Raw genomic sequence first — 22,753 nt, 5'->3', positions numbered from 1 at the left:
GAAGGCTGGATTTTGGAAGAAGGTTCACCCTGGCAGTTGGGTTTTTGAAAAAAAAGGAGAAGAGTTTGAGTCCGAAACTTAGATATTTTGAAAAGATGGATGGACCAACCTAAGGGTTGGGTTTTTGAAAAAGAGAAGAGCCCGAGTCGGAACTCAGATATTTAGAAAAGATGGATGAACCAACCTGAGGGTTGGGTTTTTGAAAAAGAGAGAAGCCCGAGTCGGAACTCAGATATTTAAAAAGATGGATGGACCAACCTAAGGGTTGGGTTTTTGAAAAAGAGAAGAGTCCGAGTCGAAACTCAAATATTTAAAAAAGATGGATGGACCAACCTGGGGGTTGGGTTTTTGAAAAAGAGAGAAGCCCGAGTCAGAACTCGGATATTTAAAAAGATGGATGGACCAACCTGAGGGTTGGGGTTTTGAAAAAGAGAGAAGGAATTCCAACTCGAAACTCGGGTTTTTAAAAGAAGTGTTTAATTAGAAGATTGAATTTTGAAAATTTCCAATGCGAGGACCGAATATTAGGATCGAGAATGACCCATTTCGAGGCCTAAATTATTTGATTTAAAAAATGAAGAAGACCATCATAGTTAATTGTATGTGGTCTGATTTTCAAGATTAACCCCTTATCCTGAATGGGGAAGAATAAAATTTGTGAAGATTTGATGAAAAGAGATAGAAATTGATGAAAGATTTGACAAAAATGAAGAGAAAAATCAAGGAAATTTATGAAAGTTGTCTTGTAAAAGAATTCTCACAGGTAGCTTTGTTGCTCCTATGAGTGATCTCAGAATTATCCCTTATTCTGAATGGGAAAAGAATAAAATTGACGAATTTGACAAAATTGATAAAGGGTTGATAAAGAATCAAAAGAATTGATAAAAAAATGATAAAGAATCAATAAAATTGATAAAGAATAAGAATTAATAAAGAATTGACAAAGATTGACAAAGATTTGGTAAAAATTAGTAAAATTTGGCAGAAAAATTGAGGATACTTGGAAGACAATAAAAGACTTCAGGATTATCCCTTATTCTGAAGGAAGAAAGACCTCGCAGGACGAGGTTCAGGTTTATCCCTTAACCTGAGAGGGAAATTCAGGTTTATCCCTTAACCTGAGTGGGAATTTACAGAGGAAAAAAATACCTCATGGGAAAGAGGCATCAGGTTTATCCCTTAACCTGAAAGGGTAGTTGACATAAGAATTGACGAGAAAAATTAATAAATTTTATGAAGAATCAATAAAATTGATAAAATTGACAAAGATGAATAAAATCTAATAAGATTGATAAAAATTGTCATAAGAAAAGAAAAAATTGAGGAAAAAGAGTTTGCTTGATCCTGCCTGCACGTGGGATCTTTAAAGTGGGATGAAAATGTTCATGGGAAAATCATTTTTGGAAAGAGGATCAATCGTGAGGTTGAAGAATGATCAACACGAGAGCTGATCTTTAAAGAAAAATCACCACAAGGGTTGATTTTGAAGAGAGATCAACATGAGGGATGACTCTTTGAAAACAATTGTTTGAAACTGATTTTGAAAAAGGAGGATCAACATGCTTGTTGATTTTGAAAAAGATTGGATCAAAATTTTGAACTTTTGGTAATCATGACGAAGATTTTGCAGAAATTTTTCATATTTTTATGATTTTGAAAAACCTTCATAGGTAATATCATTTCTCTCAAGGATGATGTCAGGATTGTCCCGTATCCTAAAAAGAATAGGAATTTGTTGGCAAAGAAAAATTTTGAAGTGTAAATGAAAAAGGTGCCCCAATATGGCAAAAGAAGTAAGAATTGAACACAAAGATATAAAGGAAATTGACATTCTCATTGATAAGCAAAAACTGAAAACAAGACTTGAGTATTTACAAAAAAGATCATAAAAGACTAGGGCTGACTTGCCCCTACAAGATGATTGCAGAGAAACTTTGGCATCATTAGTTCTTTGAGTGGTTCGAGAAAGGCTTGGTTAGGACAGCGGGTTGCTCTTCGTCTTCGTCCTCTATCAGAAGATTTTTATCAATGCAATCCTGGATGATGTTCTTTAAGATGAAGCAGTACTCGGTATCGTGCCATACTGCTCGGTGGAACTTGCAGAATTTGTCTTTTCATTTTCCCAGGGGGACCGGAGGATCAGCAACTCTCGGAAGTTTAATCATATCTTTGCTCAACATATACTCCAGAACCTGCTCGAGGGACTGTTCCAGAGTAGTGAATTGGCGGTCATAACCCCAACCTTCACGTTTTATCTTTTTCTTCTGTTTGGCCAGAACCGGCTTGTCATTCTGTTTGAAGGGTTCCTCTCGCTGACCTGTCTGCTTGTTCTTGCTATCCTTGTTGCTACTGCATCCAGAGTTGGTCAAGAAGGTATAATTCGCCTTTTTTTTTGGGTCTTGACCGCTCTTGATGAGAGTGATGCCCTCATACATCCCATTGTCCATCCCCATCTCGAGCAACTCAGCTCGTTCAATAAGTTCGATGAATGATTTTGATGGGTAGGTGGAAATAAGACTCATGAGAGGCTGAGAAAAGTTGTTTAAGATAACTTGGAGCGCGTGCTCCTTTGAGATGGGGGTTCTTATTTTGTTGCAGGTATCTCTCCACCTCCGAATGAAATCTATGGCCTTCTCCTTATCCTCTTGCTTCAGATTGTATAAATGATTGGGGGTTGACAGTGCCTTAGTATTGAACATGAATCTCTCTATAAACAGATTAACGACCTTGTCAAAATCTCGCAGTTTAACAGGGTTGATGTGCTCTGCGTACCACTTAGCTGCTACGCCTTCTAGACTGCGTGAGAAGCACAAGAAAAGAGCACAATTATCTTTACTAAATCTGGCACATTCTGCAAAAAACATGGCAAGATGGGCTTTTGGATTGCTGGATCCATCGAACTTAATGAATTTTCTGGGGAGGTCTTCCAAGCTGTTGTCCCCATCTAAACCGAGGTAGAAGTCTTGCCTGGTATATACACTCTTTCCCTTATCTCGGATTTGTAGATCCTTGACCATCTTGGTTAGTGCTTGGATCGAATCTTCTGTCGGGACCCCATCTCTAGGCTTGCTCACTGATTTAGGCTCTTCTGCCATCTTCTTGGGTTGTCGAAGATGTCTTGGGACGAACACAAATTGTTCTTCCTCGGAATCCTCCTCTATCGATTTTGTACCCTCAGAGGTGTTATCCTACTGAATTTTCTTCTTGCTGATCCTGACATGTTTCTTTACTGGCTTTCTTTTGATCTTATTTTTAGAGGATATTTTCTTTGAACCTGCCCCAGCTTGCTAGACATCAATTTTGCCATCATCTTTTGAAATATCTTGTACATTGCTGGGTCGACATCATCCTCTTCTGAATCATGTTTCTGGGATAATCTGGGAGAGTTCACTTCCTCCACCTCACTGTCATCGTGCTGCTGAGCTGCCCTCCTTTCTGCTCTCGTTCGAATCATGATGAAATATTGATGTTTTCTGTGGAATAAAGGAAGGATTTAAACTCGAGGAGTTTTTTTTTGGGGGGTGGGGGGGAAAGAGAGACGAAGAAAGAGATACTTAAAGATTTAAAGAGAGATCTCTCGATAAAAAGAGATCTTGGATGAGAAAACGGAATTTGAATACATATATGAAGATGGATGACAAGACCTGAATATTTTGAAAAACGGCAGGCAGGATCAAAGAATTAAATAAATCAGAAGAGAAAGAAAAATACGCCTGGACTTTTAAAAGATAGAGGAAAAACTTAAAAGAATGTCCAGGGTTTAAGAAATTTATGAAAGAAATAAAGAAATGAGAAATATACAATCCTTGATTTGAGAAAATAAAAGATTTTTTTGTGAAATAAACATCCAGGGTTTTTGAAGAATAAGATTTTTCAAGATAATATCTACAAAAGAATCAAATTATATAAGCAATGATGCACAAAATAGCACTCCCTAGAAACTGACTCTAGATGCAATATTTGAAAAAGTCTCATAGGACCTTAATCTTAACTCTAAGGTTCAGATAATCTGATTCCAGTCAAGATACGCTGATATACTCAAGCTGAAGCTCGAAGTACGTGACATAAAAATTATTTCTCTGGTTCTAAGGTAATGGCTTCCCAACATCTTTGAGCACCTACCGATATACCTCGGACTATGGCCCTTAGGTACATGGTAGGGGGGAGCTAACCCAAATAAGTGGTCCAGTTGTGAGGCTCTCTCCCGAACTATGGTTCAGTGAGACAACCCAGCAACGTGAAGACCGGGACATAATAGGTAGGTGATGTTTACGAAAACATGTTCAATCATGCAAGAAATCAGATGGCTCTAATGCAAGTCCTAAAGAGATAGAATCTAAATGAAGAGAAGCATACACTTGCATACATTGTTTGCATTCAATCCCTAGAATTGAGGAGAGTTGTATTTCAGACCTAAGTCTAAGTGAGCATGGAATAATATCCTCAATATGGTCCTACCAAACCATACTTAAATCCTATATGCATTATGTCAGCTAGGACAGAGTCTAGGCTCCTAAGGTTTACATGGAAATGAAGTTGAAATTTGTAGAATAAAGACTTTAGATAATATCAAAGCAAAGCAAAAAGGCATAAATTTGACTAGACGGAGATGAGTCCCATCACGGTCGCCAACTTCTGTGGTCATCGCAAAAAAATTTCCTCTTGTTTTCCTTCTCTCTCTTCCTTCTCATTTCCTTTCTAACCTCTATTTCCCCTTTTTGAAGGGAGAAATAAAAGACAGAAAAGAAGAGAGAAGAGGAACTTTTTTGCGAAGGTCTCACTTGACCTTAATTTTGAAAAGATTTAAAAGATTATTTGCCTTCGTTTTAAAATATTTGCAGGAAAAAGGGAGATGGGGCTTGCTCGTCGGTACGAGGTTCGACCGTTCCTAGCGCTTTTACCAGTGGTAATCAAACCAAGGATCGAATTTTATGCCTTTTTGTTTTTCCTTAATGTTGTCTAAGAATTTATTCTAAGTCTAGAAAATGCACAACGAATCATGCTTGTGCGATGCAAATGCAAGGATGTATGCTTTTGAGAAAATAATTTAGAAATTTTAGAGATGTTCCAAGTGGTTTTTGAAAAATGAATTTTGAGAATATTTGTGAAGAAATGGTTTTTGAAAGATGAAGACGGACTTGGAGAAGTAAGATTTTCTAACTTAAGACTTAGAATAGATCTTGAGCTTTTGAAATAATCAAAGGTTGAGATGAACCTGAATTTGAAGAAGGCATATTTGAAAAAAATGAATATAGACTTCAAAATGGATTGAAAGTCAAGATGGTATTTGAGAAATGGAGTGAAATTCTAGATTTAAAGTTTGAAATCAGAATGGACCTTGGGTCTAGGTGGAATTTGAAAACAAAATTGGATTTTTTGATCTAGATTTTAAGATGGATTTGAATCTGAAGTCTAGAATCCTAAATGGCATTGGATTCGAAGTCTGAAATGCAAGATGGAGTTGAATCTGGAATCGAGAATCCTGAATGGAATTGGATCCGAAGTCTAGAATCCAAGAAGGGGTTGAATCTGGAATCTGGAATCCTAAAGGGAGTTGGATCCGAAGTTTGGAATCCTAAATGGAATTGGATCCGAAGTCTGGAATCCAAGATGGAGTTGAATTCGGAATCTGGAATCCTAAATGGAGTTGGATCCGAAGTCTGAAATCCAATATGGAATTAGAAGAAGGATATGGATTTTGTAAATCCATATGAGATTTGAAGATGGATCTGGATTTTGGAAATTCAAATGAGATTCGAAGATGGGTCTAGGCTTTGGAAATATAGATGGGATTTGGATTTTGGGAACCCAGATAGAACTTGAAATTGGATTTGATCCTAGATCAATTTTTAAAATTTGGGAAGAAGGATAGAGAATGAAACTTGATTTTCAAACTTGAATTTTGAAATCAGAAGATGAATCTGAAAATTTGAATTGAACTTTGAAATTTGATTTTGAATATTGAATTAAATTTGAATTGAATCCTGGAAACGAATTTGGAATTTCAAAGTTGAATTGAACTTTGAAATCTGATTTTGAATTGGAAATTGAATTTTGAATATTGAAATGAATTTGAAATTCCAAAGTCAAATTGGACTTTGAAATTTAAGTTAGAATATGAGAATAGAATTTGAATTTACAAGAGTTGAAAATTGATTTGAGAAGTGAAGAAGATATTTAAAGGATTATCACTTTGGATTTTGAAAAAGAATGATGTAATTCTATCCTAAATGATGAAATGAATTAAAAAGAAATTTGAAAATTGGATATTGAAAAGCATATTTCATTCTTTAAATGAATTAAAATGAGATTGAAAATACAATACATCTCTGACTATGGTCATAAGATGTATTATATAATGATCGTATTTAAATTCAAGTGAAGAATAAAATACATTTTTGGTGCCTTTATAGAGTTTAAAATGAAATTAACTCTCAATATATCCTTACTATGGCCATTGATATATATTTTGAGTTAATTTTAAGTTAAACTCTGATAAAGGAAGAAAATATTTAAGAAAATATGATGATTTTGAAAGGGATCCAGTGTGAATCAATGTTATTCCACGAAAAATAAAGACCCTAAGCATTGTCCACATTTTGACTATGGCCATGAATGTGGGTCATTTGCTTATGATCAAATACCTCTTATTAGAATGGTGCACGTGTCATTTGTGTTTCCCATTCATGAATTTTTGCAATAAGAGATGAAAATGATATGAAAACAAGCAATTTCTAAGATATATACTTGCTCATACATTGTAATCTAATACAGAAAATGTAAATTCTCATTATATCTAGCTGTTATAATTCTAAAATTGAGATTACAATTGCTAAATTATGAAGGAAAATGGCCTCTCCTATATAATTCTTGCAAAAGAGTCGAGCAAACTATCCAACAGGGAGAAAAGAATGTTACATTTGGAACTAATACTAAAATGGACAGGCAGATGAGAGGAGGAACATAGATGCCTCTTAGGATAGTACTTATACCAAATTAACAAGGTATATGATCTATATTAAAGATAACGTCCATGGGTTATATGGTAAGACGTAGAAATATATATAAGCAATGTGTTATAAATATATATTCTATACAAGGCCCAATGATCAGTTTTCAGCAATGGACTCCAAGCATCACATGTATATCCTCAACAAAATTCGCATTAATGACCTCTTTGATATTGCTAATATCTCACTGATGAAGAGATCTTTTAGGATATAAAATAACCTTAATATCACAAATCCATGAGAAATGTCCAACAATCTTATGTTAAAATTTTCAGCCACAGGTACACATTGGTGGTTGTATACAGAAGGTGTTGTGATATTGAGCCAAATCACAGACCATGAGGTGACATATGGGAGGGGTCTCCCATGAGGAATGGATGCTTGTAGATAGGTAGGCAAATCAACTCATATTTATAAGTGATGTCATAACAATATGCAGAGTGGATAGTGCCATTAGTAAAAAAAAAGAGTCTATAGGCAAGCATCTATGGTTAATTGATAATTGCAAAAATCTATATACAGGGCGGAGGCAATGCATACTGGGATGCAGCCATGTGAAGAAATGAGGATGGGTAATTGTTCTACATAGTATTTGGATATCAAAAGGGGTTTCGACCCTATGATCATAACTCTGGATGACCATGAAACCATCCCTCTCTCCTTACTGCTTTGTAAACATTACATTCGGATAATTCCCGAATGATCATATGGAAATGATTCTCAGGTGGAAAACAAATATTTTTGCAGGAGATTCAAATCCTTTTGCTTTGACAGATTGGGGGTATGGGTGTGATATACAACAATGCCCAAAAAAAATGCTAATGTAAGTGATGATATACCGCAACAATGCAAATATAAATGCCCAATGAGAGGAAACGACAGGGAAATGGCCACAGTACTGTATAAGTGCAATGCCTCTGTATAAATATGTAATTCTGAAATGGGTGCCTGACAGCTGAAGAAATGGAAATATACAACAATAGAGATGGCACTATGGACATGCCAATGCAAAACGTGATAAAGATGACGATGCAACATGGCAATATTCATATTAGACTGCATGGTATAATGATGATGGAGTTGGATCTAGCCAACCATGATTAAAAACACCAACAGGAATAGAGTTGCAAATCTATAAGGAACAGGGTGAGCTTGGCCTTTTAGTGTTTTCCTTAAGGCAACATTGGATTATAAGGCCAATCTCAGTGTCACTGAGGAGCTTAAAAACTTTGTAACTTTTGTGCTCATAGGCTATAGGACAAATCAAAACCTACAATCGGTCACCAAACTTAATAGCTGCAGTTGCTACAATTTCAGTGAGAAACCTTGAGAGTCGGACCGGATCAGATAACAAGTTTATATCTACACAACGAAGGTCCACTGAATTTGGTGCAATGTTCATACCTGTTCCATGGCATCTACCCACAAATGCTTGAGCAAGTTGAGATATCTCTCGGGTGAAGACTCGTGCAACAGCTCAAACAAGGCGAATATCTTTCAAAAGCTCTAAGTGATATTCAATACTCACCAGGGAATGTTTAACATGCTTATGATTGGAGCTCAGCAGGACAAATCAAATTTTGTTGTTCAGTGAACCAAAAGAAATTTTGCCAATTGGAATTTTAGATATTCAACAGACTGGCATCCCAGAATCACTCTATGATGATTTGGATAGCCAGATTGCAGTGACGAAGGCATTCACTTGGTCCACCAAAGAAGGGAATCTTTCTGGTGACTGATTTTCTTTTGTATTTGCCGAACATCAACTTTCAGAAATGAGTATTACATTATTGGGAATGGCTCAAGGTTTTAAAATAAATGATCTCAACAACGAAAATAATATATGCAAAGTAGATCATGCAACGTCAAATCTAGAATATGAACCAACACTCTGATTCTGCATAAAAACATGAGAGAGATTCCATAAAAAACAAATTTTGCAGAAAAAGCGGCTCTATATTTCCCTACTTTATTTTTGCTTCCTTTTTTTTTTAGGAAGAGAACCAGATTTGTTACAACAATCTTGGGTCGCTGTACTGGGCATGACCAACCCCACTTCCACCAGTCGAACTGGCACAAAGGGCAATGGACCTATCTCACTTGAGCCTACCTGTAGGTAAAATCAGCACATAGCAAGCATAAAAAAAAAATAGTACCTAATATAAAAACAATAGAGAAAATTGCTTGAAGTAGGTAATTTTAAACCGAATATCCAGCAGTAATGATAGCCATTCAATAACTTAGAAGATGGAAATTTGACCTCAGTCCAACTTTATTGTGAATCCAAGTGGATCCAGCAAGGCTATGCTCGCGAGCCATTGGAGCATGAGGTTTCAATACTTTCTCTGTGATTACGAGATTTCATAGCAGACTTCACTATGAATCTGGGTTGATCCACAGTGGAGCCCAAGCGTGATACACATGATATGCAGGATATGATACCATTGTAGCCGAAGCCAATTAGGAAGCTATATGTAAAATAAGCACAAAAGGCTTTCTTGTTAAGCGTAAAGACATCAATCAACTCTTTGTAGTTGATGGTAACTTGGAGATCAGCAGGTCTTACAGGGCAAGGATTTAACAAAGAGAGTGATGCTAATACTGTAAAAAAAAAAACCAATGCAAATGCAGTATTGAACAAAATAAAAGGCTATAAACTGGGTGCTAAAAGACCCATTAAATAAAATGTATTACAGGGTTAGGGAAACCAAAGAAGAAAAAAAATGATGGTGATAATATTGCATCAAAAACAGGAAGTTAATCTTGCAGATACAGGAAACAAATGATAAAAGGAATTTTTCCATTAAATAAAACATGTTACCGAACTTAAGAAGAAAGGAAATATAAAATAAACTAAAAATAAAATGAAATAAAAATGAGAAATCGTGTGAGTTATAAGATGCCGATGAAGACATTGATGCTGAAATAGTGAATTTTCTGGTGAAATGAAACAGAGCGTGATGTCGAATCCTGGTTTGGAAAGAACATAAGCCAACACATGAACCCGTCTTCACGATAGATCAAATGTGAACCCTTTTTTTTTTGGGTCAGCTGATCAGGGTCTTTTACGACAGATGCTAATATCTGCAAAATGTTAATGCTCCACCATTTGGGTTTAAATTCAGTTTCCATATTACGTTGGATCAATACCACAAGATCAAATACTGAAAAAGGGATAAAATATCATGAAAATGAAAGCGAGAAATGTTGATGAAACTAAAAGTAGGAAACGAAAATAGGCAGATGCTATAAAAAAAGGTAAACAACATCAAACTAAATATTTATAGTGCATAAAGATCGGGGAAATTCCAGAAGTAAATTACAAAAAAAAAGAAAAGATGTAGGAATATAAAGATTCCATTACTATCGCAATCTGCAGGTCAATATTGCTAGAGGCAAACCAACGTTATAGATGATTCTCTTGATAAACATTGAAAGGCGAATATGAACGGAGAAAGGATGTAATCGATTCTAAATGAAAACTGGAGATGGTATAGGTGAAAGATTGTTCCTTACAAAAATATAAAGAGGAATCAGAGAAATTACTTACGGAATTATAGGAGTTCCGAAGGAGGAAGCTGAGACTCTTTCATTAACTTAGAGGGAAGACTCTCAGAGAGAGAGAGGGAGGAAAAGATCGAGAGGCTGAGAGGTGGATGATCAGATCGTGAAGGATTGAAGAAGGGGAAAGGGTGAGAACGGATCTATGAAAGAGGGGTGTTGGGGTGGAGAGCGGTCTTCTGAAGGAAAGAGAAAGGGTGCTGCTGAAACGTGATCATGATGCGCAGAAGAGATTAATGGGGAGGTGAAAACGAATGGTGAAGGTTTTCCCTTTGTGCCTCTTTTAAATAGGTGGGAGAAGGTTCAGGAAGAAGGGCAGTTAGAGATGAGTGGGAGTGGAAAAGGGATTGAGGCGATGCCTTCCATCGCCCTTCTCCCTGTAGCTCTTTGCAACGGCAGGCCGTTGGAGACTTTTTGAAATAGACCCATCAATTTTCATAAAATTTCAAAAGGTGGTCTTTTAAAAAAGTTCTAAAAAAAAAGGGCACGTAAAACTACTTTCTGTAATTCCTTTTTAGGTTTTTGATATAAAAACCTTTTAAAAGTATAAGAGAAACGCGAGGTTTTCTTAGAAAATGGGATCCAAATGGGGTTTTGAAGTATTTTTATAAAATATTTGTTTTGAAACTTGAGGATTTTCTGAAATGAGGTTTTTGGGAAAATACAAGGTTAATTTCGGAAATTGGTTTCAAAAATGGATCTGGGTTCAAGAATTTTAATAAAACCTTTAGAATTCGGATTTTGAGTTGAGTTTGGACCCTGAATTTTGAGAAAAACCTTGAGAAAATTTGAAGAAATTGATTTTTTGAAGAATAGGAGATCCGAGATCAGAATTGGATTTGGGTATCCGATTTTGATCCAAGATTGGGTCAGATAGGGAAATTGAATATGGATTTCAGCAAATCCGAGAAATGAATGAAAATTTTGATTGAAAATTAACCCGATTATTCAGAAGATGGGCTTAAGGGCAAAAGGGAATTTTTTTTTGGATTTTTTGAAAAATTTGGGGTGTTCACAAATATACAAAAGCAATGTACTTATAATGGGTGTAACATACAGGAATACATATGACTATAAGTATGTAGGTATGCACAGGGATTATAATTTAATATATATATTATGACAATGAGCAGGAGGTGATAAATATATAAGTGTTGTTGATAATACAGAGGCAAACTCGTCAATCATATAGGTATGAGAGTGGATAATTGGCAGATAACATATACAAGAGAAAATTGGCTGTAGCTAGTTGTTGATATAAGGCGGCAATATGATTTCACAGAGATAGACATACTGTAAATATTGGGCATGCAAAACAATGATAGCGATGACTATATTAACAAGTTGAATGGTAAGAAAACAATAAATATGAAGATGCATGAACACTGAAGTAATCAAATACAAAGGTATGGACAGTATACAAGTAATATACAGGTGATATATGAACTTTTGTTGAGTTAAACTGGGTTTTATACACATTGTTAACTTTCAACAGTTTGAGAATTACAATGCCAAGCAAAATGTGTCTTCCTGCTTTTATCGATTTGATAATGACAGGTTGATGATATATGGACGAGCTTGTTGATATAAAATGAAAGTGTCGACTGATTACAGATACTGTGGAGACTTGAAAATGCATTATGCAAACTGAGCCTAACTAACAAATATGCTATGTAGTGTGTGAAGATATAGGAAAATATGAAGGTAGAGTGCACACAGTGAGTATTGTGGAGTGTCACAAAGGGACAATGTGCTGGAATGATGCTGATGATTATGGGCACAACAGATGGAAGATGATAATGGGCTGTTATATAAAGATGACATTGCAAATATTATAGATGGTATGCAACAGTAAAAGGGACGTGCAGGTACTATGCATCAACTAAGTGCAATAGTGTTATTTACACGCTATATCAATTTCAATGACATTCCTAATACAAGATGCCTAGATATGGCATGAAAATCACTATGGAATGTATAGGGGGAAGTGCAGATATACCATGACAAATGAGTCAATAATCGAGTTCAGAAAATAGAGAAGAGACTATGCGTTAAATGCATAGTAAGCAATCACCAAGCGATGTCTGAAATAGGCAAACTGACTTCTCAATTTGAGGACCGATCAACCACAGCCAGTAGAATTCATTCAACACTTTGAACTCTTGAATTTATTCATCTCAACAGGACAACACAATAAGTTCTCTTCAGCCAATAACACGTCAACTTATAACAGAATGGATTTCAGCAAGATGGAAATGGATTGAGTCCATATACCTACCTAACTGATCTTACGAATTGGGTTAAAATATACACAGTAACTTGAATATCTGAATTGGACAATAAATAAATTTCATAGAGTTAACTGCAATTCGACATATATGAAATGATCTTACAGTGGTTTTGTCTGGATATTGACAATACATGCAACAATATGATAACACTCAATGAGGATGCGTCAATGAATGCCACAGTATGTTCAAAATGAAAAAAAAATAAAAATAAAAATAAATAGACCAATGAACGATATTAAAACACAAGGTATGGGACGTGAATGTCCATTATGACATCATGATCATAATATTTAGAGGAAAAGGTGAGATGCAGAAATAAAGTGGGAAAGATATTACTGTAGATACATAAACGCACAACTAATGTATGAATACAAGATGCAGAGAAAGTGAAATGGGAGACGCAAGTGATTTCTATGTGAATATGCAAGGCTGGATCGTGAAAAGATGGGAAAATCATTATGTAAAATACAGAAACAGTAACAGAATTTACATTTTACATTAACAATTCTAACTGAGCCTACAACAGAGTAACTGGATTTTCTTTGCAGGATTCTCCGGTGGAGTTAATTCAAGAATTCGATCTTTCCATAAGATCTAACTGTTTTCATAATCAAAACCGAGAATGTCATCACTTGTCAAAACATCTGTCTCTATAATGTTGATTCAGCTGAATGCCAAACAGGGGAATATATGACATTTGAGATGCTTAGACTCTAAATATATGATCCTGCATTTTCCTTTATGGCCTTTTATTCTTGTCAATCGGATGGGAATTATCATTTAAAATCCCAACTTAACCTATATGCCTGACTGAAGGGATATATTAAAGAGCATAATTAGAGACAGGACAATGAAATGCGTACAGGAAAATGAACAGAGAAATACTCAGAAATATATGAGATCGGGAAATGTTAAAACATACAGACATCAATATTGATATGATATTATAAGAAGCAAAAATCAAGATTAACATTGAATTTATATGTAGTACCCTAGTCAATGGCACTTATTTGTCATACGATATGTCTTCATGGACAATCGATTTAGGTAATGACATACAGTTGCCTTTCTCAAAACTACTTGAATATGCAGAAAACAATAAGGTGCAGGAGGCTTAAACGATATTGAAATTAAATAGGAAATCTGTAAGAGAACAGAGGAAAATTTATGGATATGATAAAAACCAAAGATGATGTCATGTGAAACTTCGTTCTCTGCACATAAAGAGATTGAATAAAAAAAAATCAATAACATTCATGGAATCTGATATGCAATATGAGATGACCCAGATAACAATTTGAAAAACTTTGAATTGAAATAAAACGTTATACCATGAGATCAATGGTATTGAAACCATTCATTAAAATGAGATGAGAAAATGATGGTTCAATGAAAATCTATTTTTTAGAGAGAGATCGATGATGCTATTGCGAAGCATCATCGATCCTTAACTGATGCAGTAACCCTGAATGTAAATCTCATTAACCAGAATAATGGATTTACATATGTATAAAATGAATACGATAGCTAAATCACCGAACTGCAAGCATAAAAGAGAATTCTCACCTAATTGCTCGAACTGGACGCCCCCTGGATGTTAAACCTCTGGTACACTCCTCTGATCATATCAACCTTCCTAGATTGCTCGATTAAGGGTTGTTGAAGTCAGAAACCTGCAAAGGGGATGAAAGTAGAAAATCGCCAACCACGGATTGTGAAAGAGGGTTTGAAAAGAAAATGCTAAAAACAATGGATGAAAACAGAGGTACTGAGAGATAGGAGAAGCCAAAATCCAAAATCCCCCTTCTCTGTGCGATCATTTGGGTTCCCTTTTAAAGATCTTTAAAGGTTTCATCGGAAAGATCAGCCATTTTGAAATTTTTCCTTTTAAAGATTTTGAGCTCCTTCTATCAAAAGATCGAAGCTTTTCTTTTTTTTCTTGAGCTTCCGTTAAAAATTTTAAAAATCTTGAAACCGAAAATTGATTGATTTTGAAAATTTGTCATTTTTAGAGGGAGACGGTTTCCTAGCTTTTTAAAAAAAAAATCGTTCATTTACCTAAAGTCTAGGTAAAATGAACGCTCCTTTTTCTTTTTAGGAAAGTTTAGCCGTGGCGCCATTTTAGGCTACGTTAAAAAAATGAAAGTATAACCACTAAAACGGGTTTTCTCTTCTTTTTTTTTTAAGGTGGTGCCACCTCAGCCGGATTTGAAAACCTTTTGAAATAAAATTTTTTATTTGTTTTTCTTTACAGGAAGATCTAGTGTGGCGCCACCTATGTGTGAGCCCACTTTCTTATTTTGTAAAATAAATAAAATGAAAAGAAAAGGATTTATAAATTTGTGCCACCCCAAGGTGGGCCCCGCTTGAAATCAAGATTGAAACAAGAGAAATGCCTTGGAATTTGAGTGTGACGCCACTTCAGGGTGGGTCGCACGTCATTTTTTTTTTAAATAAAAAGCAAAATCAAGATCAATAAATTCTTTTTGGGATTTTTATAATAATAGGCTAATTAGAAAATACGAAGTAAAATTTGGCTTGATTACAAAAATTTAGAAGAAAGATGGTCTTTCAGGGCAAAATATAAAAAAATGCAGAGATTTTGTAAACAAATTCAAAGTCTTTTTGCAAAAGTTTGAAATAAAATCTTCTAAATTTAAAATTGTGTCCCCTTCTTTCTAACTAACGAAATTTAAAAACCAATATCAAAACTATCCAGATTGTTTTCCTGAGAAAAATTTTGTAATTCGAAGTCCTGGAGGTTAAGATGAGAGAAACTGACAATTTTGAAAACCTAGGGATTTGAAATTAATTTTAAAAGAGTTAAAATTCGAAACTGGATTGATAATTTTGAAAATCAAGAGTTCTGGATCTCGAGATGACATATTGTGTCGTGAAGTGATATGAAATGCTCATGCGATGATATGCAAAGACATCTCTTATGAAATGTAGTTCTCAACCAGGAATTGGAGATTCCAGCTTCCTATCAAGAGTAAGACTTTGAAAATTCGCGATTTAGAGATGTTTCTAAGCCTAAATAAAGAAATTTTTGAGAATTGAGAATGAATTTTGGACTTTCTGCGAGGTCCAATCTCAGAAAATAACCATTTTGCCCTCCGATGACCTTGGAAAACCAAATGTGATGACTGATGAAAAAGTCGGGGAGGTGAGTGAAAATTTGGGGTGTTTACAGTGGCCAAATACACTTGGGATTCCTTCATTTCTCTTTCTGTATTTCTTAGACCCAATGTATCTATTGAACATCAAGAGTGGTGGCAAACTGTCTGTCCACCCTCTCTTTGTCTTTAAATCCATTATCAATAAAATTTACTTTTTATTCTACTCAAAAGCATTTTGGGCCAAATATTGTTTTAAGCATAGATAGTTGCGATGCTTGTGGCAACCTTATCCCCGACAAGGGGACATTCTTTTAATATCTTCCTCATTTATCTTCAGTATCTTTTATCATGGTTGACGACCTCGCCTAGGTAACAAGGCACATTTTTTAGTTATCACGAAAATGATACCGCAATTGTCGCAAGTCTTGTGACGACCCAATCCCTGGTAATGGGATAATCCTTTTAATTTTCTACCATGTCATCCATTCTTTTGTTTTGAAAAAAAAAATCTTCTTGCTCTAGCCATTCTCTTATTCTGCAGAAAGCATTGACATTGTTAGAATGGTTCAGACAAGGACTGAAAAGGAGATAGTTCCTCAGCACAATGACAGTGAGATCGAAGAAATGGATTCTCTCAAGTCAGTCAGAGGACAGGGTCAGTACAAGGAAGATGATATTGATCCCATTATGTATGGTATGTTCCAAAAGATGATGGCTAAGATGATATCTGAACAAGCTGAGGCCAGTCTGAAAAAGGTCATCCCTAAGAGCAAACTAAAGAAGAAGGCTGTAAAAAAGAAGGTTAGGATTGTCAGAAAGAAGGTCCAGCCAGACAGTATTTCTGAAAGTACTGAATCAGCGGAAGAAGAGTCAGAAGAAGAAGAGCAGTTTGTCTTCAGTTAGAATCCTCCGCGGCAGTTTGTGAAGATCACTGAAGAGCCTGAATCTGTGAACAAGCCTAAGTTTGGGACTCCATCTGAAGATTCGATGTGCGAGCAATTGAAAGAAATGACACGAGCAATCAAAGATATTCAGGCCAAGAGAAAAGGCAAGCAAACCTATACTGGCAAAGATTTCTATGATGGCCTTGACGAGGATGATGATCTGGAGAATCTTCCTCGCAAATTTCTCAAATTTGATGGGACGAGCAATCCAAAAACTCATTTGGCCACATTTTATGCGGAATGCAGCCGTTTCAGAAAAGATAACAGAGCTTTGTACATTTGCTTCCCCCGCAGTCTAGAAGGAGTAGCAGCCAGATGGTACGTAGACCACATCAACCCTATCGAACTATGAGAGTTCGATAAAGTAGTGAACTTGTTTATTGAGCGCTTCATGTTCAATGTTGATGCCTCACCCACTCTCAACCATTTGTATAATCTAAAGCAGAATGAAAGTGAAAGAGCAGGAGAGTTCATCCATAGGTGAAGGAGCACTTGTAACAAAATGAAGGTTCCCATTCGAGAGGAACATGCCTTGCAAATCATCCTCAATAACTTTTCCCAACCACTGAGGAATCTCATCTCCACATCTCCTGCCAAATCATTCATCAAGTTGATTGAGAGGGCCGAATGGCTCGAAACAGGATTGGACAATGGCCTCTACGAAGGTTACTTGTTCGTCTGAGGTAACCCCAAGCTGAAAAAGAAGGCACATTTTGCCTATTCCACTGACATTTCAGGCAATAGCAGCAGTGTCAGCGACAAGAAAAACAAGAAGAACCGCAACAAGAGCTCAAGAAGCTTTAAGACTGAAAGAACGAACTCTGCAGCCCAGAAAGAAAAATTCGTCAAGACACAGCCTGTTCAACCAGTGCCACAGCCTGAAGCGAAACAACAACTAAAACTAAAGCACGATGGCTGGAGTTATGACAGAGAGTTCACAACTCTAGAGCAATCCCGCGAGAATATCCTCGAATATATGTTATCAAAGGGGATGGTCAAACTCCCTAAGGTGATTGATCCTCCAGTCGTTATGGGTAAATGAACAGAAAAATTCTGCAAATTCCACCGAACTGTAGGACATGACACAAAACACTGTTTTGTCCTAAAAAATATCATCCAGGACTGCATCGCTAAGAATCTATTGATCGAAGATGAGGACGAAGTACAGATTCAGATCTTGTCCAAACCTTTCCCCAAACATTCAGCTTCAGTTATTTTAGAGCAAACAACTTTTCTTCAAAACAGTATCGAACAGTGTTTCAGTCAGGACATTCAGGATCAACATCAGGTCATGATGCTACATGAGTCACAATCTTCCACCAAGAGGGTGGATATCACTTCAATTCTTAGCAACAAGAAACCAATCAATGAGCCAACAAAGGTGACAACAGAAGCCACCAAGCAAATTCCCAGGATTCCAAAGTGTTTCATCAAGGGTGTTTCAAAGAAGCATGAAGATGCTAAATCAGTTCAGAAGCCTATCACAGCATTGTCAAACATCTCCATCCTGGATTTGACCTATGCTTCTCCTGAACATCAGCAAGTGCTAGATGATCTGTTAAGGAAGATCAAGGTCAAATCGAGCACGACTTCGCAAGACATGGCTCAGATCGTCAACCAAGCCATGACCAACGCACCAATAACTTTCTTAGATGAGGACCTGCCTAAGCCTCATACATTCCACAATAATGTTTTGTACATAGTGGTGTGAACCAGGGGCATGACAGTCCCTCATGTGCTCATTGATGGAAGCAGTAGACTCAATATCTGCCCGGAGATGACAGGCAAGGCCTTGGGCCTAAAAGAAGAGGAGTATGTCCCAGATCCTATAACAATTTATGGCTTCGACAACCATGGGCAGACTGCCAAGGGGAAAATCTTCCTTGAAATCTTCATCAACTACTCAGTACATATTGTGTTGTTCCATGTGGTGAACGTGTGTGATCAACGCAAAAAAAATTCTCTTGTATTTCTCTCTCTTCCTTCTCTTTTCCTTTCCAGCCTCTATTTTCCATTTTTGAAGGGGAAAATAAAAGACAGAAAAGAAGAGAGAAGAGAAAAGAAAAGAAGAGAGAGAGGAACTCTTTTGCGAAGGTCTCACTTGACCTTAATTTTGAAAAAAAAAGATTTAAAAGATTACTTGCCTCCATTTTTGAAAATATTTGTGGGAAAAATTGGGAGACGGGGCTCGCTCATCGGTACGAGGTTCGACCATTCTTGGCACCTTTACCAGGGGTAATCGAACCAAGGATCGAATTTATGCCTTTTTGCTTTGCCTTAATATTGTCTAAGAATTTATTCTAAGACTAAAAAATGCACAAAAAATCATGCTTGTGTAGATGCAAAAGATGTATGTTCTTTTGAGAAGATTTCGAAAATTTTATCCAAGTGTTTTTGAAATTATGAAGAATATGATGAAGAAATGGTTTTTGAAAGTTGAAGACGGACTTGGAGAAGTTAGATTTTCTAACTTAAGATTTAGAATAGATCTTGAGTTTTGAAATAATCAAAGATTGAGATGAACCTGAATTCGAAGAAGAGAGTTTAGAAAATAAGAATTGAAAGTTGAATATGGACCTAAAAAAAGAATGGATTGAAAGTCAAGATGGTATTTGAGAAATGGAGTGGAATTTTAGAATTTAAGTTTGAATTTAGAATGGTTCTAGGGTCTAGTTGGAATTTGAAAATGTGATTGGATTTTTAGATCTGGATTTCAAGATGGATTTGAATCCAAAATCTGGAATCCTAAATGACATTGGATCAGAAGTCTAGAATCCAAGATGAGATTGGATTTGAAATCTGGAATCCTAAATGAAATTGGATTTGAAGTCTGGAATCCAAGATGGAGTTGAATCTGAAATCTAGAATCCTAAATGAAGTTGGATCTGGAGTCTGGATTTTGGGTTTTCAGATCTAAATTGAATTTGGATTTGGATCTTTAAAATATCCAAGTTGAATTTAAAAGTGGAAAATCAGATTTTGAGAAATCCGGAATTGAATTTGAGAATCCATGTTGAATCTGAAGTGGATTTGAGAAATCCCCATGGAATTTAAAGATCCGATTGGATTTCATAGATCCAGATGAAACCTGGAATTGGATCTGAGAGGTCTTAAATTAACTTTTGAAATTTGAAATGAAGGATAGAGAATGAAACTTGAATCAAGAGATGAATTTGGAAATTTCAAAGTTAAATTGAACTTTGATCTGAAATGTTGAATTTGAAATAGAATTCTGAAGATGAATTTAGAATTTCAAAGTTGAATTGAACTTTGAAATTCGATTTGAATAGGAAATTGAATTTAGAAATTTTAAAGTCAAACTGGACTTTGAAATTGAAATTTGAATTTAAAATGAGATAGAATTGAGAAAAAATGAATTTAAAATAAGAATTGAAGGTTTGATTTAAGAAATGAAGAAGATATTTGGAAACATATATCTCAAAATCACTTGGATTTTGAAAAGGAATGTTTGAAAATATGATGTAGTTCTAGCCTAAATGATGAAATGAATTAAAGAATTTGAAATTGATTTTTGAAAAGCATATTTCATCCTTTAAGTGAATTAAAATAGGATTGAAGATATAATACATCCCTGACTATGGTCATTGAATGTGAAATCTAGAATCCTAAATGAAGTTGGATCTGGAGTCTGGATTTTAGGTTTTCAGATCTAAATTGTATTTGAATTTGGATCTTTAAAATATCCAAGTTGAATTTAAAAGTGAAAAATCAGATTTTGAGAAATCCGGAATTGAATTTGAGAATCCATGTTGAATCTGAAGTGGATTTGACAAATCCCCATGGAATTTGAAGATCAGATTGGATTTCATAGGTACAGATGAAACCTGGAATTGGGTCTGAGAGGTCTTAAATTAACTTTTGAAATTTGAAAGGAAGGATAGAGAATGAAACTTGAACCAGGAGATGAATCTGGAAATTTCAAAGTTAAATTGAACTTTGATCTCAAATGTTGAATTTGAATTTGAAATAGAATTCTAAAGATGAATTTGGAATTTCAAAGTTGAATTGAACTTTGAAATTCGATTTGAATTGAAAATTGAATTTTTGAATTTAAAAATGAATTTTGAAATTTTAAAGTCAAACTGGACTTTGAAATTGAAATTTGAATTTAAAATGAGATAGAATTGAGAAAAAATGAATTTAAAATAAGAATTGAAGGTTGGATTTAAGAAATGAAGAAGATATTTGGAAACATATATCTCAAAATCACTTGGATTTTGAAAAGGAATGTTTGAAATAATGTTATAGTTCTAGCCTAAATGATGAAATGAATTAAAGAATTTGAAATTAAATTTGAAAAGCATATTTCATTCTATAAGTGAATTAAAATAGGATTGAAGATATAATACATCCCTCACTATGGTCATTAAATGTATTACATAGTAATCATATTTAAAGTCAAGTGAAGAATAAAACACATTTTGATGCCTTTATAGAGTTTAAAATGAAATTAACTCTCAATATATCCTGACTATGGCCATTGATATATATTTTGAGTTAATTTTAAGTTAAACTCTCATAAATGAAGAAAATATTTAAAAATATGATGATTTTTTGAAAAAGATCCAGTATGGATCTAGTGTTATTCCATAAAAGATGAAAATCATAAGTTTTGTTCACACCCTGACTATGGCCATTGATGCAAATCATCAACTTAGGATTTAATCACCTTTTATAAAATGGTGCACGTGCCGTTCGTGTACCCATTTGTGAAATTTTGCCATAAAAGGAAAAAATGATATGAAAACAGGCAATTTAAGATCTATATGTACATACATTCTAATCTAGAGCGGGAAAATAAAGTTTTTCTCATTGATATCTATCTATTGAATTTTAAAATTACTAGTGTCTCTAATTCTAGGAGAGAAAGTAGCAATTTATGTACATTTCCTGCAAAAACTAAGTTAGCACAATGTAAATGTAGAAGGAAATGGAAGATATTATATTGAAAATACAAATGCTTATGCCTATCCTAGTGGTGAATACATATACAACATGCTATTCTCATGTTTAAATTAGAAATGCATATAGCAAGCCTCACATTAACGAGAAAATACATATGTGAATATGATGGAGATCGATTTGAGAAAGGCATATGCAATGCCTTAAGCTAAATGAAAAGCTACATCTATCTGCTTAAGACCAATGAAGACCTATATGGGAGAGGCATATGCCATGCCTTAATCTAAAATGGAAATCTGAATAGATCTACCCCAAAGTCATCCGTACATCTATTGATGGAGGTGATGAGATGCAATGAAGTTATAGCAAAGATTATGTAGGGACTGCAAGTGGAATATGCCAAATGTGGGTGGTAAAGGCAAATGCAGGAAATAAATGCAATTGTTGTTGTAGTTGCAGTCATGAAGGTAGGGTAATTGGTATATGGCAGGGGTAGGATGGACTATAGCAGTAAACAATGGGAAGATGGAAGGGCTGGAATGGATCGGATGATCCTGCTATAGGTACCACAATGTATAAGAGTTAGAGATGTCAAGGTGGATTAGGTAGCCGTGATACACAGGTATTGACAGGGGTGTATAGATGAATAGGATGTAAGTGCAGTGCAACAAGGGATGAGGTATTGTGAATGATATTGTTGGTGAATGAGTGTATGATTAGCAGGAAAGTGACAGATGGGTTGCCAGTGTGAGGGCAATGGGGTGGGTTACAGGAAGATGATTATGGTGTGACCATAGCCCATGGGCTATGGTTAATGCTAATGGGATAACAGCAGCCTCTGGGGTGTTGTTGATACACGTGAAATGCTATTTGAGTGCCCAGGAGGTGTTAGCATCTCATGAGAT

Source organism: Nuphar pumila, chromosome 4 (genome assembly GCF_984573655.1).
Source record: "Nuphar pumila chromosome 4, dmNupPumi1.hap1.1, whole genome shotgun sequence".
In the NCBI taxonomy this organism is placed as follows: Eukaryota; Viridiplantae; Streptophyta; class Magnoliopsida; order Nymphaeales; family Nymphaeaceae; genus Nuphar; species Nuphar pumila.
This window is presented reverse-complemented; position numbering follows the sequence as displayed.